The sequence below is a fragment of the Catharus ustulatus genome, chromosome 11 (genome assembly GCF_009819885.2).
Source record: "Catharus ustulatus isolate bCatUst1 chromosome 11, bCatUst1.pri.v2, whole genome shotgun sequence".
NCBI classification, from domain to species: Eukaryota; Metazoa; Chordata; class Aves; order Passeriformes; family Turdidae; genus Catharus; species Catharus ustulatus.
In genome coordinates this window covers 10814833-10837193 of record NC_046231.1, presented here as the reverse complement: position 1 = coordinate 10837193, position 22361 = coordinate 10814833, and the positions used below count along the sequence as shown (strand labels likewise).

General features: G+C 35.7%; 1 long non-coding RNA gene across 1 annotated transcript; it reads left to right on the top strand.

Annotated features, from left to right (window-relative positions):
• The first annotated feature begins 1621 nt into the window (after positions 1 to 1621).
• On the top strand, positions 1622 to 18315 carry LOC117001449. The gene is made up of 6 exons (XR_004419056.1): positions 1622 to 1666; positions 4869 to 4921; positions 5537 to 5871; positions 14893 to 15048; positions 16887 to 16921; positions 18223 to 18315. It is a non-coding gene; the product is annotated as an uncharacterized LOC117001449 (long non-coding RNA).
• The last annotated feature ends 4046 nt before the right edge of the window (positions 18316 to 22361 follow it).

The following is a 22361-nucleotide window of genomic DNA, read 5'->3' as shown; positions in this document are numbered from 1 at the left end:
AAAGAAAAAAAAAGAAAAAAAGGCAGGGTTTGCATTCCACAGTGGTGTTGTAAGTCAGCCTCTGTAAACCCTCCTTCATGTGGGTGCACATCATTCTTCATGCACATCCTTGATTTAGTCTAAGTCTGACTCTCATCGGTGATGTGTTAATCTGACAGCTAATCTTGCTAAAAAAATGGATTAACTACTATGTTCACGACAGAAAGTATCTATCAAAAGGCATGATTTTGCTTTTCAAATGCTCTGTTCCAGTGGCCTCCTCCTTTGTTCAAGGGCACTGTGCTCATCAAAATGGTTTATACTTGCTTCTGCTTCTTGAAGAAAGGTGTCTCCTTATTGCCATTTAACCTCAGAAAACTTTTTGAGGGTTTTTTCCCCCTGATAATTTGTCTTGGCATTTTCATATAATCAAGACTAACCATATTGCCCACAAAACTGTTGAGGATGCAAAACCATCTGTGAACTATGCCCTGCAGTTAAACACTTTCCAAATAAGGATTAGCAGCCTCTGTTTTGTTTTCTTGTTTACTTTTTCCCCAATATACAAAAATGCTTGTGTCCTTAAAGAGAGGATGGATTTCTGATTAACTGACAATTATTAGGTTTGTCTGTAATTAAATGTGAAAAATAATTAAATCTTACTTTCAGAAGACAATAACTTCTGCAATATCTTCCTCCTAATGGAGTCTGAAGTAAAGTGTCAAGAGTCTCACAAAACACATTGTAAAATAGGAACAGGGTAAAGGTCATTCCACCTGCTGTGGCAATACTAAAACTAGCCTTGTGGACCTAACTGAAATATATTAAAAAAGGAGTTCAGAACAGAAAGTTGAGAAAAATGCTGAGGTAGAATATTCACCCTTTATTCTTGGAGGCATCAGTATGGATAACTGCAAACAGTCACCCAAAAGAATTAATAGAATGAAAAAGATTTAATTGACACGTGAAGATTCATCTTCATAACTAACATTCAAAACTGCTGTCTTCTAGAGCTATTAAAAAAAAAGAAAAAGTCTCAAGGTGTTTCATGTGGATAATTATAAAACTCAGAATCCATTATATATGGTATTGGAGATAGCTATTGCAGTATGTTTATTTTATTGCAGTTGCTTCTGCTGCAGTAGTTTCTGAAGTGAAAATAAATCCCAACTATTTATTTTTTGTTATCCTTCCCAGTACATACTACAATGTACTGGTTTGCATTTTGACTATCAGAAGCTTTCTTGCACAAGACTGTACATACCCATGTGTTTGGAAATTGGCTTAAGTATTCACTGCCAAGCAGGGTTTTGCATCTTCAAGAGTGATCAGATATTAGTTTGACTGTGTGTGGAAATGTGCAGTAAATCAGTGATGGATTTTTCCATATGTCTTGCATAAAATCCAGAAGTGGTTATCTAATGTAAGCCAGAACACCAGAAAAATAATTATACTGTCATATATTTAAACAGGCCTTAGCAGAGTTCTGAAATAAATAAATAGCATGTTGACCTTAATAAAATGAATTGCTATAACTGTTTTAGTTAGAGGATTCTTTTACTAATGAATTTCTTGAAATAGGAGATTCTCTTGTTACACCTAATTATGTACTGTATTTGCTGCAGGGTTAGAAGCTGCAGATAAATGATTCAGTCTGGGGGTCAACAGGTACCCAAAGATGCTGCAGGTAAATCCAGTTTCCTTACTTCCCAGATGTGATCCATGTAATGAAGCAGAAGCTCAAATAACTGCTCAGAAACACTGGAGCTCTAAGGGGAGTTCTCTGAACTATGTTGTGCTGGTTTAAATATATTGATTCTGTCACCATAGGACAGATCTAACCTATTTTCTTCACTTTCTCTCTGCTCATTTCTGTATTTATCTTTATAAAGAGTGAGAGTTAAATAGATCTCTTGATGTTAAACAGTATGTACTTCTATTAGACAGTATTGTATAAGTGATTACAGATTAAAACAATAAACAGCTCACACAGGAATTTACTGGACATCTTCTGGACAGTTTAGCTTTTAAAAGCAACTTAATTTTATTTTAATCAAGTAGAATCTGAAAAATTGTACTTAAATAGAGCACACAGAGATCTTTGATATTTCATACAGTATAGCTTGGAGCACAGTTCAGCATCTGGATAGACTAAATTTAATATCATTTGTCTGTACAGGCTGCTTTTCCTTGAGCTAAAAAAAAAAAATTATATGTAAAAATTACCAGACACCTCTGTCTTATGTTTGAATAAAGAAATTAAAGAAGCTGAGGAGTGTTATTATCAGTCATTTAGGCAAATTTTGTGAGACATGAGAAAAAAACTTTTAGCTCCTTGGTTCAAAAAAAAAAAAAATCATCTCCCTATAGACAATTTTGTCTTTTATTAATGACTACTAAGTATTTGGTTCCAAAATAAGGCAAATGAACAAATTTAAGCTGCAAATCTGTATAGTACATTTAAGTACTTAAGTACATTAGTTGTCCAAGTCCAACTGAAACTATTTATAATTAATCAAATGTATCATATTTATTGTCTGAGAATCCATTAGCATGCAATAAACCTAGATATTCCCAAGAGCTTTTAATATTAACATAACATGTTAATTGAATCAGCAAATAATTTTCAGTCTGAAAATCATCTTCATGGCAATTACTGATATTAAATATACAATTTATATGAAATGCATAGCAAATGTAATTGACCTAACTAAACACAAGTTTGAATTCTAGTTTATATTCAACTTCTGTGTCTCTATTCAGTGTCTGTGTATTGAACCTGGAAGTACTGTGGTTCACTCATTATGTAATGTAACAGGAGCTGATAATTGTACAACTTTAGTGCACAATTAGAAATTTATTTTCATGAACATGTACCAAAAAAAAGTGTTTTGATGACTCTGCATGTAAAATTGTGAGTTTCACACACGCTTACCAGAAGTTAACCTCAGTCTCAAAATAAACTTATGTACCTATTCATTTCACATAGCTTAAGGGATATAAAATACGTGCAGTCGATAGTTGTCTTTGAAATCACCTGTGGTTCACATGTGTTTGAGGGCTGTGCCATGTCAGTATACCTTAAACTGTGAGCTTCAGAGGGAGGGAAGTGATCCAGTCCCATCCCACAGTGCAGCACAGGGTCCCCATATCCACCTTCTGCCTGGGACTCTGCTGCTCCTTCCTTTTTCTCTCTCACACTCTCAAGAGTGACCTTTGGCAATGTGAGCTGTTTGATGTGCAGCTTTTAGAACCAGTGACCTTTGCCAACCAGGATATAAAATGAAAGTTTTTTACTAGCTCTTAAAAATATAATAATAAAATAAAAAAATAAAATATTTTTAAAAATTTAAAAAAATAAAAATAAAATAATAATAAAGAAGTAGTAGTATTCTAAATCTATTTGTGGTTGTTACAGCTTTCCTTTTTTCCAGTCCTAGATGCCAAATACCAATCCAACAACAACAATTCTTGCATATCTATTTAAATTCCAGAACATTTGTGATACCACTTGTTTCTTAAAGCGTGAAACAAAGTATCTTAAGAACTATGAAAGAATATATTGTTTTGATATTTCTGCTTATTTGTTTTGTGAAAATTTTTGTTTGTTTTGCTGCAAGGTAAAATATTTTGTTTTTTGAACAAGTGAGTTATAGGGAGGAAAGGATTCATTATACTGGTGAACCCTGTATTGTTAGCCACAGTAATAACTGTAGACATATTTTACTCCTATAAATAGCTCCTCTTTTATCTAACATCTTTCAGTCAGATGGTGCTGAGACTCTTCCTTCTTCACCAAGAAACTTACAGTCATATTTCAGCAGTATATTTTATATGTAATACAATAAAATCCACAAAATGTGCTGTTGCCTTGCCTTTTAGTACAGTGGCATAAAATTATGAAAGGAATAATGGGTGCAGGGGATGAATAAGACTAGCCAGGTTTGGATTTCATTTTCTAAATGAATTCAGCTGGTCTGACAACCCTAGAGGTGCCCTTAAGCAGAGAAATTGTTAGAGAAGGTTAAATTACGTGATAATTGCAGGACAGAATAAAAGTTGAACAACTGCTTTTCTTTCTTCCTGGATTTTTGAGGAGAGCTGAATCAGTTTGGCATATTGAGAAACCAGAAAAACAGTGGGCCTCTCACATTGTTTGTTCTGAAAATTAAAATCTCAATAAGTAAAAATGCTGAAAAGCCTCAATATAGTCTATGAAATTCCAAACTTGTATTGCCAAGAGAGTATTTACTTATGTTAGGGCTCCACCTACAGTCATGAGGAAGCAAATCTTATTATGGATGGTAGCAATCTGGGGCACTGATACAGCATGTTTACCATAATAAACTCTCCTTTTATTTGGGTCAGCATACTTCAGGCTGCTTTGCAACCACAGTTAAAGTATCTGATCTCTAATTGTTTCCAGTAAAGCAGCAGGCAAGGTTACATTGACTATATATGCCAGTATTCTGGTAGGGTTGGCTTAAATTTCAAGTAATTTTATTATCAAAAGGTTAACAGGCACAGAGAATGTTATCATATAATCCCACTCACACATTCCATTTTTTAAATAGTTAGGATTTTTCCCTCCTCACTATTTCAGTTTGAGAGGCTCTTCAAGAACATCATTCCTCAGATGATGAGCACCATTCCAGTACTGACAATCTAAATGTATTTAGGGGACCTCTTGTATCCTTTTGATTTTAAGCCACTATTGACCTTGAGTTAAAATAGATTGGATGTAATCCTCAGCCTCTATTTCCAATAACATTTTGAAACAGTTATGGCACTATAACTAAATGACTGAAATAGTTCTCTCATATTTGGTACTTTTTACTGTCAACATATGAATTGGAATTTGACTTAGGTCCTCCATTTCTTTGAAACAGTCAAGCAGAATTGAAGACAGCCACTTGGGAGGAAGGTGGAAGCTGAGCAATATGTAAGTGCAAGTGTTTATTTTGTTACTGTGTCTCTGTGTTAATCTATTTAATAATTAATCTTATATAAGTGAAAACAAGCAAACAAAAATACCCAAATCTTGTTCTTCACTTGTGCAACAAATAGAAGGAGGTGGTTTATCAGGAAAAATATTTAAATATCAAAGATAGCAATAAAAAGGGCTAAATATGGGACAATACAAAGCTTTGACATGGAAGTCTCATACTTAAGCAACTACATACGTGAAGTGGATGGGACAAGGCTTTGAGGTACAAAGATCACTCCTGCATATTTTATATAAAATTAATCTATGCTAATGACAATTTAGCTACAACTTCATAATAGTAGCTAAGAAAGGCATTTGCTTGAGAGTGACCAAGCGTGTTTAAAAATCTAAAAGGAGTGTTGTTAAAAAATGGGACTGTGTATTAACAAAGGTTAACACCGAACTTTCTAAGTGGAAGACTAAGTAATTGAAATAATGGATAAACAAAATTTAGGGTTTTTTTTCATTTGTTAACTTTTTTTTAAGTAGCACACAAAAAAATATGGTTCTCAGATTTCTTCTAAAATAAAGCTGACACTAAGTGAATTCTTTCTCAACATCTCTTTGCAGCAGTTCTCCAAGCAGTTGCAAAGGTCTCAGCAATAGCTGTCTACTGAGGGCAAATTTCAGTCCTTGCTGCCAGTCCCTCAAGGGCAGTGAGGTGCACGACCTTCCTGTTTACTGCAGGGCAGTGCCCAGCCCGAGAATGCCCCATGATCATGTGGAGCAGGTGATGGAGCCCTCTGGGAACCTGTGTGTCAGAACTACTATGTGCTGATTTTCTAGGGGATATGAAGCCAGAATGGATGTGTGCCTGTTTCCTGACTGCTTGGGAGAAGGAGGAAATGCAAAGGAAAAAAAGAAAGAAACAAGAACTACAAAATGATAACAAGCACCTCTAGCAGGTACTGCAATCAATTGGGAAGTGTTGGAAAGAAAAGAGTGAGGGGTGTTGGCACAAAAATATTTCTCTAGACTAGTTTCATTGCAGTGCTCCCCCCTTAAATGAGAGCTAGAAAACTTATTAAAGAAACTGTTCTGTTAAAAATCAGGAATAGTGCTCCAAGTCAACAAGACCAAGCTAATGGCAGTTTGAAAATATGGGAGAAATAGTTGTTTCTCAGTTATCTCAGCATTTTCCAGTAAGGGGAAGGAAAATATCTTTGCAACTCTGTGAGGCATAAAAAATGCCACAGTTCAACTGAAGAAAAATCTTGCAATATTCGATGTTTGGTGAACTACAGGGAGTTCAGTAAAATAATTTTAAAGGGGTTTTCTGTTGGGTTTTGGTTTGTTTTTTATTTTTTTAACTCATGAGCAGATAATACACTTAACACTGTGGCAGCTTTCTCCTGCTTATCTGGAGTGGATTTATAAAAAAAGATGACTGTAAATAGAATAAAAGGTGGAAGACAGGAAAGAGTCTGCTTGCAGAGAAGGACTGGTCTCTGGTCATTTAAAGTGATGCCTTTTTGTTATTGCGTTGTTGTGTCACCACATTTTACAGGCTTATAGAACATTGTTGTACTGTTTGTTTTTTGGTTTTTTCCAGCCTAACTAAAATGTATTTTGAAGCATGGAAAATTTTGATGAGCAGAAACCAATACATTCATAAACACAGTAACCTTGCAGTATGAATTTAAAGTTAAATATGAAGAAATGTGGATAGATTTTAAAACAAATAAATTATTTCAAGCTTACAATCAGCAAAGAGAAACCTTCACAAAGAAAGGAAAGCTAAGGCTGTTCAAAACTTGCCAACTCTTTAGATGCTCACATATGCTCAGAGTTTTTAGGCCTCCTATTACAAAAAGTTCATTTGTAGGTTGGCCAGAACAGCAAAACCACTGCATAAGTTGGGTACAGAAAGGAAACCATTCCAGTGATCAGCAGTGTGTGATTTAGCATTTTAAGAGTCAAAGAGGCTCTTGTGATTGCTCCTGTTTTAGGCTGTGTGTTTCAAGCCCCCTTCCATATTGTGCACAGCTGCTAGCACTTACAGTTTGGGGGTAGTGTTGACACAGGAACACAAAGGGGTTGAGATATTGCTCACTTACCACCAGGGTGGGAGGTCAGGGGGAGGACACAGGGGGGTAGGAGTTTTCCAAAGCAAAATCTCTGCAAAACTATCTCGTGACTATGGCTAAGGAATATTTTCTTCATAGCAAATTTATGATCAGGGTAGACCATTCAATGGTTCTGTAGATTCAGGTATTCTCAGGGAAACTTGCCAGGCAGTTGCAAATCTGCCACACTTTGCCACAAACTGGAGCATAATCATGGCAATGCTACTTCTGCATTCATGTAGGGTCTGGAATGCTAGTTGCAAGTATTTCCATAGACAAGAATGAGTGAACTTGATATAAAAAAAAAAAAAAGGCTTTTCTATTTAAGACCCAGGAATTGCAGGAATTGCTGAAACTGGAAGTACAATGTTGAAATTTTTGCTGCCTATGAAGAAGCAGTTGTTAAACTCTTCACTTGGAAAAGTATCTTTTTGAGCTGTAACAATAAAAGCTTAATGTGAGATATGAAGTATTGTACAGGAGATGAAAACCAACTGCTGATGACCAGGCCAGAGCACTGTTGTGCAGGTGAGCAGGGTTGGAATGCCAGATCACAGGACACACTGGAACATGAGGGTGGGCTCACTTCAGTTATGCTGGTCAGTGATGGGTGCCCTCTCCAGGGATGGGTACCTGGAGCATCAGACTGTAGTTAATTTGGGGGAGATAAAGAGATAACATGATTTTTAAGCTGTTGTACTGCAGGAACTTTGCATTTTGCACGTTATGCTCAGACCTGGGAGAGGTTCTCACAGCCTTGCAACTCTGGACATTTTCACCAAATAGCCCATAGGAAAGGTGAGGCTGGTTGCACTTGGGCTGAGGTGAAAGACATATTGTTTTAGTAAGTTTTCTGGACTGTCTAGTCTGTAGAGAAAGACAGGTTCTTTGCAAAATTATTCAGTTCAGAAATTTAACCAAACCCTGAAGGACCACCATTTCAGTGGAATAATTTGCTAGAGAGAGGAAATCTAGAGAGCTTAGACATAACCTTTGTAAATACCCTCAAGGGATTTCATGCAGTGTTTGGAAGAGACCTGATAAACTGCTTTTCTTATGGATGAAGTTCCTAAAAAGGAAAGAAAATAATTTGTTTTATGTATAAAATCTTCAGATAAAAATCATGTTTATTTCTGCAAGAATTAAAGCACTCCAGCAGATAAGGACTCTTAGCTGTACTCTGTGTAATGCTTCCAAGCATGACTTGACAATCCTAGGAGAAAGAAAAGCAGAACTCCTTTGAGGAGTCCAATAAAATACTGATACACACATATAAGAAGTAATGGATGGGATACCTTGAGTCCCCAGACTTTATTAGGAGTTGTTCATAAGGAATAGATGATGTGATAACAAGGATTTCAGTAAAATTGCCTCAATGTAATGATTGTATGATGTGCTGACTAAGAAAGACTTTGAAGCAAGAAGCAAAGAAACAATTTCCATCTGTTCAGAACTGTTGAACATCTTTATAAATGCAGGATTAAAGGAAAAAAACACCTGATTTCAGCATCTGTTTCTTTTCAAATGGAAACAAATGGAGGTTAGTAAACTTTTCGTTGTTGGAGTGGTTTTGGTGGGGTTTTTTGCTTGTATTTTTTTTCAAAACTGAGGTTAAAAAAAAGGGGGCAATAGTATGTCCAATAGTAACAACTTGGAATTGTGTTCATAGGGAAAGAATTTGAATTCCTTTACAAAACATGTGTTTTCCTGTAAAAGTCAGAAGATGTGAAAAACACCTCAGAACTTTGAAGCTAAAGAAATGTTGTAAAAAATGACCAAGTTCTTCAACTGGCAAACAGAGAGTTGCCTGTAACCTCCAGGTTGTTCTTACAGTGTGTGATGCTAAACTGTGCCACTAAATTAGTTAATTTTACTGCTTGCTGAAAATTGAGAGGCTGGAGTTGAAAAAGTAGGACTTTTTTCTTTTTTTTTTTTTTAACGTGAGGTAACTTTCTGATTCTAATCACCATCAGAATTCCCCCTTTAACTAGCACGATCCTACATTGTCACTATCAGAGTGCAAACCATCCATGTGAAGATATTTAAGGCCTTGACGTGTAAAGTGTCTGACTGGACTTTCTCTCCATTCTGCAAAGCATCCAGGGAAGTGCTGCTGTAGAAATGGATTCATAAAAGTCTCATGAGCAAGGCCAGTCCTTGACTTTGTCTCTTCTTTCATTTCTTCTCATGAACTGTTGTCTTGAATTGCTAACCTGTCAAGTTCAATTCCAGTTGCTGCAGTTTAGATGTTTACTAGATAAGCTGTTACTTGCGTTATTGGCTTTTGTCCTCTGCAAGGAAATAAAACACTCAGAAACTGAGAGATGGGGAAACACACAGCTTTAAAACATTGCAAGGCAAAAGGGTTATGATGTGGAGATGTCAACCAGAATTAAAGTAGTTGCATATTTGGGCTTGATATTGTTACTTTGAATTTATATTGATGCCTGAGTGGAAGCATAATTTTAGCATTCTTATATATGTCTCCCTCTTTTCTAGTCAAGGGTATTACAGACAGAAGTTTGACTGTAATTGATATTTTCTGGTTGAATGCATATGCAGAAAATATAGGAGACAAAGGTTTACAATGGCTAAAGCCACAAGCCATTTGTGTCTATGGCAGATAGAGAAACCATGTAAAATGTGTACATTTTCAACCATGCTTATTAGCAAACAGAAATGAGTTCTGGGTTTAATAATACCGAGTGACAGAAAGAAGATCACACTTATGAAAGACAAGAAACTTAGTAATGGTGAGATAGGTAAAATCTCATATAGGTTAACCACATATGGTGTTAGGGAGTCCCCACTGCTTCGGGGTTTTTAAAACTATCCAAAATATGATGCATGTTCTCTAGCATAATCTGGGACAGACAAGGCTGAACAATTAATGACTAAAGCTCCTACCTTATCTCAGTACTTAATATCCACAGTATGACCTGTAATAATCGGTGATATTAACAATTTTAAGCAACTGTGACAATTTCTTAAAAATCTCTGTTGTGATTCAAATGAGACTTTGTTACTTTTTGCATGGGACAAATCAACAGGAGTAGTTGTAATGTTCCCTTAACTTTCCAGAGATTCATTTGTGTATTCCCAAAAAATGTCAATATTGAGTTTTAGGGCCAGGAAGAGATGCTGCTCTGCACTAAGAAGGTGAGTGGATGGTCTTGGCAAACGGAGACAGTCAGATTACAGTACCCCACTGGGGCCTGAGATGTGGCAACAACTCTTACATAAGTTCATGCCCAAGTTCACTAAGTGGTGGTTTTCTTGTGCAAGGATCTAGTTTTCATTGTTGTAGTCCATCTAAGTAGATGACTAGTTGCATTAAGTAGTTATTTTTGGCAATTGTTATTTTTTAACTTGGAATAACTTGATTTTTAAAAGTAAATAATGTTTTGCTTAGTAGTAAAATTTTACAATTGTACTTCAGTGCAAGGCATAGTTTTTTTTAGATTACATTATGTGCTATCAAGCACTTGTATTGTCATTGAGTAGAATGATAGCTTCAGAAGTATTTGACTTTTTCTGTACTTTTATAGTTGCATGTTTAATGAGGTCTGACATTATCTATCCAACAATTTTGCATCTTCATTTTGATAATCATTGTACAATTAATAAGGTCCTGTGATAAGCCCAGTGAAGTTGCACTGAAGCTGTACTAAGCTGTAACTGCCATTTTTCATGAGAAAGCTTAGCTATAAAATATAATATGACTTGCCTGAAGCCACACAGCAGCAGATCTTTAAGAAAGCCAGAGTGAGTTTGGATTTATTCTTTGTATCTTTTGTTTTAAATATAAGATATATTTCTTCTTCCAAATAAGGTAAGACGTGCAGGGAGAAATTATCGTGGTTGTATACCCAGAAAGAATTAGATTATGCAGTAGTGTACATTAGCATATATGTTTGCACTTGCAAGTTAAGATCAGTCATCAAAAATTTCATCTTAAATGAAAATTTTAATAAGTATGTGCATTTGAACAACTATACAGCTTTATTATCTGAACTGTGGCTTTCTCTAAAAATGCATAAATATGCATCTACTTGAAGGATTTCTAATATTGCTATATTAAAATTCTTACTATCAATAAAAAAAATCTGTGGAGCAACAAATGATTTTTCCATATGCAAAAATCTTTAGAAATGTGTGGTCTGAAAATGAGACATTTCCAAATAAAATTGAGCTATGCAGAAGAAATTGAGGGAAAAGTCCTTAAGGTGACTTTTAAATGAAAATGAAATGTCTTTTAGTAAGTTTCAGAGGTACAATATTACAGACTAGTAGAATTGTATCTCATTAATTTCAAACACAGATTTTATGTGAGGCTATTTGATTATAATTTGATTATCTGACCCTGTAATTAAAGTTTATTGCCAATTTCAAAGCTTATGTGTAAAATGAACTGGTTTTCTTCAAAGCAATATACAATCCATTGGAGTCATTGACTTCTAGTTTTGCATTTAAATCGAAAAGTCTGTTATAACATGACAAACAGGTTCAGTTTTTGATCATTAATCCTGCTAAGCAATATTCATAAATTCAATTTTGAATCAGTTGGAATACTTTTCTTTTATTAGTTTCTGTGTTATTAAATGAGATTGTTTCTGACTAATATATTTCTGGACTCAAACTGTAGCTCCGAGCTGTTATTCAAATCAAATAACATGCCCCTTACTTGTGCCTAGCACTAATAAATGCCAACTTGTGATACATTTGCTGGAGACTGTCACGAATATTAAAGGAGGCAATAATGCCACTAATGTCTCATAAGTAAGCTTATTTTTCTAAAGGGCTGGAATCAGTCATCCTACTGAGGGGGGCAAAGGGGGAAGAGCCTTTAAGACTTAAAGCCTAAAGCATTATTTTACTCAGCTAAACATTATTATTGAGGAGGTAAATGACCAAGAAATTACCACTGCAGAGGATGAAAAATACAACATGTAACTTCTGGTGCCACCCTGAGCAACAGAAATGCATCCACTGGCTAAGCATATGCTCGGCTTAGTAGACTTGCATGTTCATTGGTTTGGAGACATGTTTTCCTCCTTCTGAGGGTTTGAATTAAAGGAAGAAAAAAAAAAATCCAACACCCTTTTACAGTTATTGTCAACCACCTACTTCAGTTCTTTTGAGAAATTACTGGTAATAGTTGGGAGGGTTGGTACAGAACATGAGTGTAATATGTTGACATGGAATTATCTAAACAGGATTTACTTGTCTAAGTTGTCATCCCACAAGCTGGGCAATTTGTGAAGGAGTTTATTGGGTGGAGCTGGGAGTGTGACGATGCCTGAGAGACAGAGCATGGATCCTACCTGTGTCCCAAATGCATGCAAGGGCAATGCTGAGATTCAGACACAATCATTTTGATTTCTCCTATCTCAGAATATCCCCAACCTCTCCACCTTTTTTTTTTTTTTTGCTGGAGGTAGAATACTGGTAATGAGTGTCCATTCTAGGACTCTATGTATGTACTCTTTAATGAAACTTTAATGAGCCACCTATTTATCCCTTTGTTGCTCTACGTATTTTTCCTTCTAAATATTTCAATTTAATTTTAAAAGAGACAGTTGAGGTTTATATTTTTTGCAGTTGAGTTCTTAGCTTTCCTATTTAGTCAAAAGTTCTGTGTAATAACCTTGCATTTTCTTTTCAAAAATAATAATATAGAAAAATCTCATTCCTATTAAAGCTCAAAAGTGTCAGTATCACAGAATGTACCAAAATAAATGACAGGTTCTAGAAGAGTGACTAATGTATTTAGTTATGGTTCAGGGGGTTTTCTTTAAGTGACAATTCTTACATTCAAGGTATTTATTTTAATGGAGGTGGACGAAGGTGTTGAGAGACACTCTGAAGGTCTGTTTAAGGGAGTGCCTTTAGCTGTACAAACTGCTGAGAGCTGTGCAGGATTGCAGCTGGGTTTGGTTTCCTGGGGTCTGTGAGTTCTGTTGCAGCAAGGTGCTCCCCATGCCTGGCTGTGCTGCTCAGGGCTTGCCCTGCCTGCAGCCCTGCCACCCCTCCTGGGCAGGGACCTGTCCAAGCTCAGCAGCTCACAGCTCATGTCAGGCAGCAGGGGATACCCAGGAGGCAGCATCGCTTTGCCCCCTGAGCTAACAGGGAACCCCTGACACAGCACTCCCCTTTTGGGTCCAGTTTTTCATGGAAAACAGAAACTAATCATGACTTAGCATCATCAGAGGTATTACTGAAGTCGCTGGAGCTGAGGTGGAGCTATAGTTCACAGTACAGATGAACACTACTTGCCTGAAGTGTAATTTAACTGGCTTTTGTTTAGTGTTTATATTTTAATTCTAAATTGTTGCCTACTTTAACAAATACTGTGATCCTCCCCACAGAGGGATTTGAGTCGTCCCTCCTCTGTCTAATATCTCATTATTTCTGAAGTGCAGTGGAAGATTTGGTTTGAATGTTATTTTTTTCACTGGCATTTTTTTTGTTATTATAGACATAATTCTTAGTTCTCACAATGAATACAGCAAGGTGACAGACTGTCATAATAATGCAGATTATGACTGATAGCATGTGATCCTAAGCTTGGATAGTATGATGCATAAATGACTTGAAATGTATTTATATTTCCATCTTCTTGTGACCAAGATTAGCCTACAAACTGTGAGTGAGAACAGCCCCAGCCTGCATGGTAAGAAAGACCATTCAAAAATGACTTTGGTATCTAATTATTTTATCTACATAACAGTAGCCGAGTTCTCCCATCTACTTTAGAGCTCTGCCATAAGCTGCCCTGCTTTGATATTACCAGAGAAGCTGAATCCAAGATTTAGTGGTCAGGTCCAGTTCAACATGTAGCTTTCTCTAACAACAATTTGGTATTTCTTTTCTCACTACACTTTCGTTCAGAATTTTAATTAAAATTAAATTATTCTGGATGCAAGCTAGCACAGTAGGCCAGTAAAGCCTGGCAAATAGCAAAGGCCAGTAATAGTGCACTGATTGCTTGGGATTGCTCAAGAAGCTTTGTAAGAACTCCAGAACAATGAAATGTTTTGCCTAAATAAAATATTAGGTATCTGGGGCCAGTTACATTGGTAAGTTGTGGTTGCTTCTACTGTACATTTACTGAGATGTACTGGGTTCTGGGCTTTTTATCTTTAGAGCTGTGAATTAGATTATAGAAATGTATAGCCAGCGACATTTTGGTTTAGCCCTCAATTGCTCACATCCTCCAGGTTTTCTGGAAGAACAGACATTTGAAATTGCACTTAGCACATGCCTACTCTTCAATATGTACATAAATACTTCCCTAACTGATTGTGGGAATAGTAAGTGTGAAAAATAACTCTATTGTTAGTGTTTTCTTAAGGTAAGTGTCTACTCATCATAACTTCTTGAGCAAATCAATTTAATTGTTCAGGAAAAAAAAGGGATCATTAGAAGATGTGTTTGACATTTAATAAAAACTTAATTAGGCTTGGCATGACTATTTAAACTTTGCATAGATTGCATTCTGGTTTGAAGTTTATTTTAGAGAAATATTATGATAATGGTTATTATAGCATCTGGTTATCTGCTTCAAAGGATCCCTGAAAATAATTAAGAGGAAATATTTTTAGAAAATAAATGTAAAATGTTTTTCTTATTCATATTTCAACTTTGTAAATATTTCTTTTCCAGTCCTGGAAAATTTTTGTTTCTGATAAATTTTGTGCTAAAATAGTAAGATAGATGAGATTGTAATGACACACAGAAAGTCAGGTCAGTGAATGCTGCTGGCTGCACACCTCAAGGATGTGACTCTCTCAGATTATGGTCTAAATTTTGTCTTCTGTTTGTTTGATTGAGGTTTGTTTTTCTTTTCTTTCCTTTCAGGATGGTCAACCTTACTACACTTGAGAATCAGTTCTGGCTCCACAAAAGCAAGGACTGAAGACTGTATCCCCAAAGGACTACCTGACATTTGCATACCCCTAAAACCAGGCTTGCAAAGCGAGTCAACTTTTTCAACAGCCCAGGAGTCATGAAAAGGTTAATGTCTGGTTTTGCTTAATTTATCCATTTGCCTGTCCATACTCTTTCTGCATAGAATTTACAGATATATGATTTTTTTAAAAAAAAATTGAATTGTTTTCTCACAGTGAACAGATTGCCTTCTGCAAGTGTTGTCTTCTGCAAAATGTTCAGCTTTCTACTGTAATCACAGATACTCTCCTTTTTTTAGGGGATCATAATATTTTTACAAAGAAGTAAGGTTTAAATAGAATTCATTCATCCTCTCAGTCCTATTTTTCTGACTGTAAAAACTTTGGGAACTTTCCCTTTCTAAATTTTCAGAAAAATGAGGGTGTTGTGTGTGCATTACTTAAGTCTTCAATGGAAGATATGAATGTCCAGCATTTCACTGACAATCTTAAAGATGCTTGAAGGTTAAGGAAGGCCACGTGCAGATCCAGCCATGCACTGAAAATGGAAGTTGTTTCACCACTCTGAAAAAACGGGGTTCCATCTGAAGTGTGATGGAAGTGACAAATATTAAATACAAAAGCCTTCCATTTTATACTAATTTGGGTTTTTGCAATGATTGGCAAAACCTTGAAACTCTTTTGTACTCCAGCTTAATATCTCTCCACACTGTGGTGGCAACAGGAGAACATATTAGTATGATCTTTTAATAAATTTCCATGCTTTAATATTCTATAATAACTTTAAGTAATTTTTTGGCAAGCAATTAGCAGCATCCCAGTAAAATTAACAAAAATGACCACTGTGTCCTCAAATCCATTCTCTGTAGTCTCAGCAAACATTACTGTGTCAGTTAACTTTGAATACATGATTAATATTTTTGTTTCTGATGGTGTTAGGTTCTAAATTGTCTCTTAAAAGTTCTTTTTCTCTTAAAAGAAATTTTGCATTTTACAACGTAACATGCACTGTTTTGGAAGTGACAGCAGTAATATGACTATAATTTACACCAGAAGGCTCACAAGTGGTTTAGGATAAATCCTGAAATTGTTTTATGTAATTAGTATTTAGTTTAAATATCAAATACTTTACTTCATATTTAAGACTTAGACTCTACAAATTAATTTCATTGTAAATTCTCAGACTTTATTCTATAGAAAAAGTTTAGTTCTAGGATTAAATGGCTTAGACTTCAATAAACTTGTTTAGATACTTGTTTAACTGCTTTGTGGTAAAAAATGCTACCTACCAGGGATTAGGTTTTGAAGATGATCCAAATGTGGTAACCAGAGTATTTACTTTCATATTTAAAGACCAGAGTGCATCCAACTGTATGCTAATTTGAATATCAGGCACCCTGAAATTGCTAGGTTGTAATATTTCTTAAGCAAATTTATGAAAAAGAAAAAAAAGTTAAAAATTATATTCAAAGTATTAAACCAGCCCCAAACTCAGAGATAACCATGTTGAAGCATAGGAAATCCTTATGCTGACAGTTTTTTCCTGGTGTGTAGATAGTATCTATCTATCTATTCATCTATCTATCTATATATCTATTGTATATATCCTTTTTTACATTTTACTTCAACCAGTGAAAATCCATCAACTGTATGAAATTTGATTTTAATTTTCATATTAAAAAATTTACTAAGTAACTTTCAATAACTGGACTAGGTTGGTAGAGTAACTTGTTTTATTGAATACTTTAGTTCCTTTTTGTAGAAATAAGGTCATCTGATGATTTTAAGCAATAAATTATAGTATTAAGTAATTTTTTATTATAACATATGGATTATATAACAAATGATAACAAATAATAGAGCAAATGGATTTGGTAGTCAATATTGTATTCTACTCTTCCTTTTTTTTTTTTTCCCTTCCCCTCTGTTCATACCCCTTGGAAGCTCACTAGAGTTGGAGGACTCACATCCTGGAAAATGTAAGTTATAGTGACTTTAAGTCTTTTTTTACCAGGCTACAGTTATTCTGAGCATGTCAGCTCTTGAATGCTGAAGTTTACTTGCACAGTTAAAGCACAGCACAAGAATGAGCTCAGGCTATGCAGAACCTTGCAAAGCTGATGCCTTTGAAATATGTCCAAATAGATATTTAAATCACTATTACAACATAAATCAAAAATGCTTTCCACATTTTACAGTGTACTTCATGTGACAAGAACATTTCCTCTCAGTTATGATTCTTTTTCAAAGAGTGGAAATCTTCAACTTGATGGTACTTGATGGCAAAAGAATGTTCACTGAAGTGTGGCATAACGCTGTGGCTTGTTCACATTCAAATTTGAAGTAATAAAAAATATGAAGGAGTGGAGGAAAAAGATCTATTTATCACATGGTTTATCCACTAAAACAATTTCAACTTGTAAGCCCAAATTTATTCATGATGTTAGTGCCATTGCAGCACATGAGATTTCATTCCTGCTGCTGTTCTTCCATGGGTGTTGCTGTCAAAGCTTCCCAGTCACCTTGGTTTAATTCATTCCATGTGCCAAAAGTAATTATCCAAAGTTCCACGCTGCCTGCAATGATGTGAAACTTTGGACTGTGTGCAGCTATGATGTCATAAGGCAGTCATTAATGTGAGAGTGCTTACCTGGAGGCCTGAAGGCCCATGCCAATGAATCACATTCCCATAAGAAAGGTATTGATTTAATCATTCTGATGGCAGGCGTGTCAGAAACCTAATTGTCCACTGGAAGTACAAATGTGTAAATGGACATCCCAGCAAAAGGCAACAATCTTTCTAAGTAGCATTTTACATTTATTCAGATCATTCCACTTGTTTTCCTCCTCCTCCTCATGCCCCCAGCCTGAGTCTGTTATTGATATAAAGGTTGAAGCTCAGACAGCTTAACTGTTATGTGGAATGACCTTTACTTTTAATATTAATATATTATTGTAAAGTCTGAGACTCATAAATGCAATTTTAGAATTCATATGAAATGCCATGTGCTGAACCTATTGCAACTTTTCCTCTAGTCCTGTGGCAGGTTGCAAACTATGCGAATTAATATGCATCATATTCTTTCCCCTTTATTTACTTAGAGAGGTTTGCAGAGCAACTTTATCAAGAGTAACATTATCAAGAGCTTTCCTGCAAGCTTCTTTATCATATTCACATCCGTGTCTGCTCGACACTTGTCACTGTCAATCAAATCGCAATAATACGCAGATGATTTGCTCATTTGGTTTAATAAAATCTCTCTGCTTATTTGCACTGCAGTCATTATGCCACATAATTGCTCCGCCGCCGAGGTGAAAGGCAGCCAGTTGCCTGGGGGATAAGAAGAGACTATTGCTATATGAAGGATTTGTTTCTTTGCCTCTGTCTCTCCCTAGTCACTCATATCCCTAAAATTAATATTGTATTTGAATCCAGTCCTGCTATTCTTATGCAGGCTAACATTGTTATTACTTATTATTTGGATGTGAAGTCATTTATTTTTAGTTTTGATGTCCAGGCTGTCAAGCTAAATTTCATTGTGTACTGCCACATACGATTTTTAACTGCCATTTAAACTTGATTCAAAATCCAAATTATGAAGAGAACACGTTCAAAGGAATGGGCTGACAGGAAGTATAGCTACAATTTTTATTTCCCAGGAAATCAAAGTATAGATCTTGTTATTGTTCTGTGGTGGAGATATGTGCGGTTTTCATACCTCATAATCTTTTTTGTATTGGCTGGACACCGTGATTCAGAAACAGAAAAAGGGGGGCTATTTATGCATATGAGCAACCCTTAAGGTGCAAAACAAAGGCATTCACTTCCAGAAATGATATAGCACAGAACTAGCTCAACTGACTGTTGTAAATTCCTGAATGATTTGTACTCCATTTTCCAGTAGATTCTACTATGACAGATGGTGGAAGTAAAAATGAGGAATCTACCCCTGTAACACAAACCTTGGCTCCTTCACTGCACAGTTAATAAATCAGTCACTGCCATGTGATAATAATTACCAGCCCATACTTTTGGGGTGATTCCACCTCAGTGGCATACTCATTAGGAGCCTAAAGTACTTCATATTTAAATGTATTCCCAATAGCAAGGGCCTAGTGTTTCTTTTAGAGAAAATTAAAACCTAGGCTAAAATTCAATATGAGAGACTGTCTATGTACAGCTTTCCTATTTTTATTCAAAGTCCCTCATTGAGCTTAACTGGGAGTCTGTTGGTAGGCTAGAGGAAGTGCTAATGCTTTAAAGCTGTTGAACTTGAGCATACATTTTTATTTGTATAAACTCAATCTAATAGTATTCAGATGTAGAAAGAGAGAGCTGTAATATTAACATAGGGACAGTTAATGGGGAGCTCATTAATTCACAGAAGTCCCAAAAAGGGGTAATAAGTCACCTCCAGCCTTTCTGGTAGGCCATTACAGTTCATCCAGTCAATGTGATACTGAACCCAAGTAGCAAGATTTAAAAAAGTATTATACTGTGAGATTTCCAAGCTCACTTTGTAGAAATCAAGAGATATAACTCTATTCAGTACCTAAAGTGGTTAATCACCCTCACTATTAAAATATTTACTGAATGTCTTATTTCAAATTGGTTCTCCTTATGGCTTTCCACACTAGATTAAAGATATTTATCTCCCAGAATTTTTGCTCTTTTTTAATTGTCTTGTAATTGAGTTCTTTCTCAGTAGTGTTTAGCAAAATTAATATATCCCTTAACATATCCCTGGTCTCTCCACCAGCTTCCTATGTGTACAGGGCTCTTTGCTTTTCTCCCAGGTCAGTAATGATATCAGTTATCCAAGCAGTGTTTTGTACAAAGTTAACTTCTTTTCCAGAGGACAAGGAGACATAGATGTTGTAATGAACAGCCGATATTGAGCTTTTTTAGTTCTGTTTTGGTTGGGTTTTTTAATTTTAAGGAAGCACTGCATTTATATTTTTCATTTAGTATTTGGTTTGGATTTTTGAGTGTATCTGTGAAGCAGTTGTGATCATCCTTTAGCTCCATATCTTGATTATTATTGACCACTGTGAATGGATTAAACATTTCTATTATCCAAGTATGCTTGTAAATTATTTCTTAGGGAAAAATGTATTAGGTCTGTTACCAACCCATGATATAAAACATTCTAGACATGCCGGTGTGTGCAGTGGAGCTCAGCTGGGCTGCGTGCTCAGACCCAGCCATGCCATGTGTGCTGTGGGTATCCAAAGCACACTCCAGCCAGGTGCCACAACATGGCTTGCCTAGCTGCTTCTGCTTCATGCGTGATCTTGCATTCCACATGGCAGTACAGATTTATTCTGACTCAGGACTCTGATTATCCTTCCTGAATAACAAAATGTTCAGCAAAGGAAATTGGTAAAAGCATCTGCATTTCCTTCAGGTAGTTAAATGCCCGTAGCTGGAGATTGAGTGAGCAGGAAAGGGAGGTGAGAGCTTCTTCTCTTGAGACAACTAAAGATCTGTCCAGCAGTCTGCATAGCTGTTACAGTTTACACAATATTTTTTTCTGTAGAAAACAGTTTCCCATCCTGTCCTCTTCCACAACTTACCTTTGCTTTCATACTGTGTTCTGCCCCAAATAGCTGTTCACTGCAGACAGGTTATGAAGCTTGAGGTCTTGAGAAGGAGATCAAGTAGTGAACAGGTTGGTCTGAAAGGCTTTAGTGTCTCTCCATCTCTGGAGATATTGAAACCACAGCTGGATGTGGTCCTGAGCAGTCTGCTCCAGATGGCCCTGCCACTGAGCAGGAGGATTGGACCAGACAGTCTCCAGAGGACCATTCCAAACTCATCCCTTCTGTAATTCAAGGATGCAGAAGTGCCATATGACTTGCAAAAGCTTTTTATATAAAGGATATAAACATAGAAGATTATCCATTGTCATTGTTTGGGAGGAAATAATTTTACAGTGAGATCAAATCATTATTCTGCATTACTATTAATCAAGAACTTTATTTTGCCTTAACACATGTCTGTGGAGGGAGTTGTTTGTTTGTTTCTAGGGTTTGGGAATTTCTTTGTTTATGGAGTTTTTATGTTTTTGTTGTTGTTTTGTTTTGTGTTGGGTATTTTTGGCTGTTTCTCTCTCTTTTTTTGTGAGGGGAGGTAAAAAATGCACATCTACGTGGCTAATTTTAGGCCATCCTGTAGCCACAGAAAACTTCAACCACATGCCCTAAAAATTGCTTTGAAAAAAAAATCCTTATTTCAGATTAATCACAAAAACACTAAAAAGAAGGAAGGACAGTTTTATTTTCCTGTCTTCATGGTGGGTTTTGATAATTCCTAATCTCTAATATTAAAAATATCTTAATTTTAGATATGTTTATTTTGCCACGGTGGCTGATTTGGCTCTATAAATGTAACGAGTGTTAGGAAGAAATGTTGACTATTGTGTGGGTGATGGTTTTCCCACATGAAGGTTCAGCTGCTGTGTTGCTATTGTCTGGATGTTGGCTTGTGTTCTCCTTCTGTGCACAAGCCATTGTATGTTCCTTTCCAAGAGCATCCTTATGTGATTTACAACAGGAAGTAGCAACAGTTATAAAACAAAAATGTTGCCTGTGTTTTTTGTAGAGATATTTTCGTTTCAGACAAATTAGCATATTGAATTATACATTGCAGTAGGAAAAATAGTATTCGTTTGTCTGAGAATATAGTGCTTGGCTTGGTGTGCAGCTGCCATAATTACTTAAGAAAGGTATTGATGTGTTTGAATTAGCACTCTGTTCATTTACATACACAGACTTGTGCATGCACAGACACACACACTGAGGCTGTCATAAATTAAAGAAAACGGGGAATTTCTGTCCAGAAATTACATTCTGTCAAATAATCAAACCACATGACTGTGTTCAAGACTTTGGTGAGCAGGATTTCAGAAAGACTGAAAATAAAAATTAATTTATAATTACATAGTCTATAATTAAATAATGAAAATTAATTAAATTGTGACAGTAGTTCTTTGCTTGACTATTGAATAAGTTACTTGACATTTTTCAGCAATATTCTTGGCTTTAAATTTGAACCAATATATATAATAACACAGAAAATACTACACTAGGGAATGTCTCTCCATGATTTTCATAAAAGAGAGAAATCTAATATTATACCCTAGTATTAATTAACATTAGATTTACTATCTGAAAGAAGGTATTTAAAATTCTGCAAAATGAGACATTTATCTTTTTATAGTCTCTTTCTCATAATCTTCATTTTCCAAAGGCATTAAGGGACCTTATGTTTGCAAAGTGGAAATTATTAGGGATAATTAAGATGAAAGTTTTATTTGACAGAAGAATTCTCATGATGTTTGGAGAGACTCAGTTTAAATCTAATCTCAGTTCACACTGTTGCTTTTTAGAATGAAATGCTGTGTAATAAAACCACAA